At 36.8% G+C, this 5,935-nt stretch overlaps 1 pseudogene; it reads right to left on the bottom strand.

The window, feature by feature from the left end:
* Positions 1–2,697: 2,697 nt before the first annotated feature.
* LOC131758175 (mitochondrial-processing peptidase subunit beta pseudogene) lies at positions 2,698–3,807 on the bottom strand (annotated as a pseudogene).
* Positions 3,808–5,935: the final 2,128 nt, after the last annotated feature.

Below are 5,935 nucleotides of genomic sequence, written 5' to 3'. Positions count from 1 at the left end.
GTCCCACATACTCTTCATTCAGTTTCCCCCAGTGATTATACCTTACATAACTATGGAACAATGTCAAAACTAGGAAACTGGTATTGGTACAATGTGTGCCCTCCATGTTGCTGTAAATGGCAAAATTTTTCCGTTTTATAGCTGAGTAGTATTCCATAGTGTGTGTGTGTGAACTTTATCCATTCATCTGTTGATGGACACTTAAGTTGCTTCCATATCTTGGTAAGTGTAAATAATGCTGCTATGAACATTGGGGTGCATGTATCTTTTTGAATTATTGTTTTTGTTTTTTTCAGATATATACCCAAGAGTGGAATTGCTGGGTCATATGATAATATCACTCCAGGTTGGTGATTATTTCCTCTCTGCTTTAAAAAAAATTCCATTACATTTTTTTACATGTAGCTGGCCAGTTTTCCCAGCATCATTTGTTGAAGAGACTGTCTTTCCACCATTTTGTAGTCTTGCCTCCTTTGTCACAGATTAATTGACCATAGGTGCATGGGTTTATTTCTGGGCTTTCTATCCTGTTCCACTGATCTATATTTCTATTTTTGTGCCAGTACCATAATTTTTTGATGACTGTTGTTTTGTCGTATAGTCTGAAGTCAGGGAGTTTGATTCCTCCAGCTCCATTTCTCTTTCTCAATATTGCTTTGACTATTTGGGGTCTTTTGTGTCTCCATACAAATTTTAAGATTTTTTGTTCTAGTTCTGTGAAAATGCCATTGGTAATTTAATAGGGATTGCATTGAATCCGTAGATTGCCTTGTGTAGTATAGTCATTTTGACAATACTGATTTTTTCAATCCACAAAGATGATATATCTTTCCACCTGTTTGTGGCTTCTTCGATTTCTTTCATGAGTGTCTTATAGTTTTCGGAGTACAGGTCTTTTGTCTCATTAGGTAGGTTTATTCCTAGGTATTTTATTCTTTTTGATGTAATGGTAAATGGGATTGTTTCTTGAATTTCTCTTTCTGATCTTTCAGTATGGAGGTTCCTTAAAAAACTGAAAATAGAACTACCATATGACACTGCAATCCCACTTCTGGGAATATATCTGGAGAAAAATGTAGTCCAAAAGGATATATGTACCCCAATGTTCATTGCAGCACTGTTTACAATAGCCGAGACATGGAAGCAATCTAAATGTCCATTGACAGAGGAATGGATAAGGAAGATGTGGTACATATATACAATGGAATATTACTCAGCCATTAAAAAGAATGAAATAATGCCATTTGCAGCAACATGGATGGACCTAGAGATTGTCATACTGAGTGATATCACATGATATCCCTTACATGTGGAATCTAAAAAGAAATGATATAAATGAACTTATTTACAAAACAGAAACAGACTCACAGACTTAGAGAACGAACTTACAGTTACTGGGTGGGCGGGGGGGGAAGGATGAGGGTAAGAGATAGTTAGGGAGTATGGGATCAACATGTACACACTGCTATATTTAAAATGGATAACCAACAAGGACCTACTGTATAGTACAGGGAACTCTGCTCAATGTTAAGTGGCAGCCTGGATGGGAAGGGAGTCTGGCAGAGAATGGATACATGTATATGTACGGCTGAGTCACTTTGCTGTGCACCTGAAACTATCACAATATTGTTAATCGGTTATACTCCAATATAAAATTAAACGTTTTTGTAAAAAAGTAAAATATATATATATATATATATATATATATATATATATATATATATATATATATCCATTATATTCTGATTTTCATAGTGCCTACTGGGAAATCAGATGTCAACCTAATTTGTTCCTTTGTCAGTAATCTATGTTTTTCTCTGGTTGTCTTTAAGATTGTCTTTCTTTTTCTTTTATTCTCTTTCCTTCCTTTTCTCCTTCCTTCTCTCCCTCCCCACTTCTTTCTTCCTTTCCTTCTTTTGGTATTCTGCTGTATCATTACAATATATCTATCTAGCCTTGTATTTCTTTTTATTTATTCTGCTAGGGATTCATTGGGTTTCCTAAATCTGAAGATTTCTGTTTCTGTAAATTCATGAAAATTCTTAGTCAACATCTCTTTGAATATTGCCTTATTCTACAGTTTTTCTATTATCTCTTTCTTGTACTCTGATTAGGTATATGGTATATGGTATATGATAGGGACTATAACTATAGTCCCTATGTCTTCTTTTCCAAATATTTGTTCATTTCTTTTTTTTTATAAAGTTAAGATTATTTTTTAAATTTATTTATTCATTTATTTAATTTTTGTCTGCATTGGGTCTTTGCTGCTTCACGCAAGCTTTCTCTCGTTGCAGTGAGTTGGGGCTACTCTTTGTTGTGGGGCACAGGTTTCTCATTGTGGTGGCTTCTCTTGTTGCAGAGCACAGTCTCTAGGCGCACAGGCTTCAGTAGTTGTGCCACACGGGCTTCAGTAGTTGTGGCTTGCGGGCTCTAGAGCACAGGCTCAGTAGTTGTGGTGCACGGACTTAGTTGCTCCGCGACATGTGGGATCCTCCCAGACCAGGGCTTGAACCCATGTCCCCTGTATTGGCAGGCAGATTCTCAACCACTGCACCACCAGGGAAGCCCTGTTCATTTCTTTAAAAGAATTTATAGCTTAAAACTTGCTATCACTATTAGTTTTATTAATAAGTATTTCTAAATATTTTGACTAAGAGCATTTTAATCACAAAACCAGCATATGTTACTGCAAGTCTAGTTAAAATCTTGCTCAGCAGAACCAACAGCAGCAATAGCTAGACCCTTATCATAAACATATTTGGCGCACACTTTTTGAACTGTCTCAGCATCTAGAGCATCAATTCCTGCTTCCAAGTCAGGGATGGGAATTCTTCTAATATAGTGTAACATTTGCCTACCAATATCTTCACCATGGAGTTGAACCGCAGAGTTGCAAAAACATGTTTTGTTTCTAGAAGAATTTTTGTGCTACTTTATTTTCAGTGACACTTATACAGAGTCACATGTTTTCTTTCTGAACAACATGTAGCATGCCTGCAGCAATGTCTGGTTTACAACTCATATAGAGTCCCCACAATCCTGTATCTGTGTAGCAAGTGTTGAAAGACTGCGAGCTATGGTAGAGGTTGCCACATCAGATGAGACAGGCTGGCTTACTAGTTAAATTCATTCCTCCTCTGAAATGGCAATCCTAGTTGCCAGTCAGTGTGTTTGCAACTGTGAGAGCGATTGTATCAGGATGTTCCCAACCAACAGCTGCAACAGCTCTTGCAAGGTGTGTCAAAGGCATCTTGTCATCCCTCAAACAAATCTCACTTTCTGTGAATTTGCAGGGAGCCAGTGTTGTTCTTTTTCCTTTGTGTGTGGAAAAAAGTCATCAAAAGGAAACTTTGTTAACTTAAGCTGTTCATTATAGAAGAATCCTCCAGCCATAGCAAGGACTATTCTTGGCCTCTTATAATGTGTGGTTATATAGTCCACTAAGTCTTTATGACTTATAGATTTGATATTTTCAGTTGGTCCCCACATTGTCAGTCCAAGTGCAATATTTGATAAGCTATGGCATGAAGATAATAAAAAGACAGCTTCTTGTAAATTAGCTTTGATTTCATGTATCTCTCTAAGGATTATTCTATACTTGTGTTCAGTCTCTGCTACTCCCAATGTACTGTTTTGTGTTATATCAGCAAGAATGCGTACAGCTCTTGGCAAATCTTTAGAGAATTCTTTGGCATAATACATGATCTGCTTTCTGGAGGTATAGGTGTTGAAATGAGCACCTATGTTTTCATTTTCAAGTTCCAGATCTAATTTGAATCTCTTTTTGGTAACATTGAAGTTCATATGTTCCAGAGACTGAGCTGTTCCATTATTCTTATTTGCATGTCAAATTCCAACATCAATCCAGAGACTCACTGTACATATTGACAATCCAGAGTTTTCAGAGGCCACTCTGAGTTCATTTTCCAAACATGTTACTCATGTTTCAAGAACATTCGGAGCAACTTGTATAGTGGCTTGTGCATTTCTCAATCTGTTGTCTCCAAATTATAATGACAACCCAGTGACCCCTCTGATCAGGAGCCTCTCAGTGAAACCCCAGAGCCACTGACATACCATGGGCAAAAGCATGGCTTGGACCTCCACTGCTACCGTCTCTTCTCAATGTCTTTTAACTTCTGTTTTATTTTTTCAATATCTTTTTCCCTCTGCTGAATATTGAGTAATGCTTCAGTTCTGTCTTCCAGTTCATTAATATTCTCTTCCATTGTATCTAATGCTGTACTTATACACTTAGTTTCTAGTTTCATTTATTATGTGTTTTTTTTTTTTCACCTGGAAGTTCTATTTGGTTCTTTATTAAAATCCACCTGACCATACTTCAAAGTATCTAGTACCTTGTTATACTTCAAATAATCTCTTTCTTTTATTGAGTATCAAAACTACTTATTTTGTATTTCTTAATTGATAATTCCAATATCATCCATTTTTGTGGCTATAATCTTACTATTTGTTATTTCTGCTTATTCTCCCTCAAATAACTTTTTTCCTCTTGTGTTTTATAATTTTTATATTTCAGCGAGTTTATAATTACCTGAGGGAACTATTTGAGGCCTTGATTTAAGGAATATTTATCCAGGAAGTCATTATGAATCTTGAATCACTTTAAATTAAATTCCAAAGTTGAGTATTTGGGGACCACTTAGGTAGTGTGAATTCTAGATTTAGGCTCTAAACCCTCATGAGGATCACTTGTAAATAGCAATTTTCAAGATAGACTTTACCCAGCGTCAATGTTGAGATAAGAAAGTTTCTTTACTATTTTCCTTTGTGGGATAGATTTTCTTCTTTTGGTTTACCTTTGCATTAAAAATGTCAACTTCTGTGTCCTGAACTATTTAGGGATCTTTTTATGTCTTAATCTGGTTTCAGTCCTAGGCATTGTATCCCCAACCCTGCTTGAGGCCCATTAAAATAAAGACTCTAGGCCACCAGTGATAAGTTAATGACCACAGGGCCCCATTGCTTCAGGGTGGTTACCTCTGAAGAAGTGTGCTTTCTTGTATTTTTAGCTTCTGATGATTTCCATCATTTTCCTGACAGCTCGGGTAAGCATTTTCACATCTTTTATCTACACATTTTTAGATGTTGTAAGCCGAGGAGTTTCCTCATGGTATTTATTCTGTAATATTGTGAGAAGTGGAAGTTTGGGCACTATTCTTAAATATTCTAATTTACAAGCTCTATTGTAAGATAAGCTGAATTGAGGAACAGATATAGTCCTCATCACTCCCCCTTACCCACCGCCAGATAGAAATCCTCTGAACCCCTCAGACTCAAACACTTGAGTTATTAGGGCCAAGTTGTCATTTTACCCCCATTATAGCATGGCTGCTACCCCAGTGAAACACTGGCTAACTTCTTCCAGTAGAAGACAAACTGAACATAAAGTAAGAAGGAACAGTGTCTGACTCCTGGATAGGTACCCAGAAAGATGTACTTATTTTGAGCTTCACAATAACCTAATGAAATGAGTAACGTTGCTTTCATTTTATAAGTAAGAACACTGAACCTCAGTGATGTTAAGTAATTCATCTGAAGGCTACAGGAGGAGCCAAAATGTTCTGAAAGATCACCCAAGCACATCCTCCTAAAGCAGGCCTTCAGAGGACCTCTGTGTTAACCATTTACTTACTCATCCAACCATTTGTGAATCCATTCAAGAAACCTTTCTTGATAACTGTGCTACACACTGACCTACAAAAATGAATAAGACAAAGAACTTACATTCACATATGGGAAGACACAGAAACAATTATATTATAGTGCAGTAAGTTAAATGATAGGAGTTATGAGAACATTGGGAAGGGCATCACCCCTGAAACCAGCTCATGTATAGTTTGGGGGTGGAAAAAGGGAAGTTGGTTGCTGACTAAAATGAGTAGTGAAGTAGAGGTAGGCACATCAATAA

This window comes from Kogia breviceps, chromosome 6 (assembly GCF_026419965.1).
Source record: "Kogia breviceps isolate mKogBre1 chromosome 6, mKogBre1 haplotype 1, whole genome shotgun sequence".
NCBI classification, from domain to species: domain Eukaryota; kingdom Metazoa; phylum Chordata; class Mammalia; order Artiodactyla; family Physeteridae; genus Kogia; species Kogia breviceps.
This window is presented reverse-complemented; position numbering and strand designations above follow the sequence as displayed.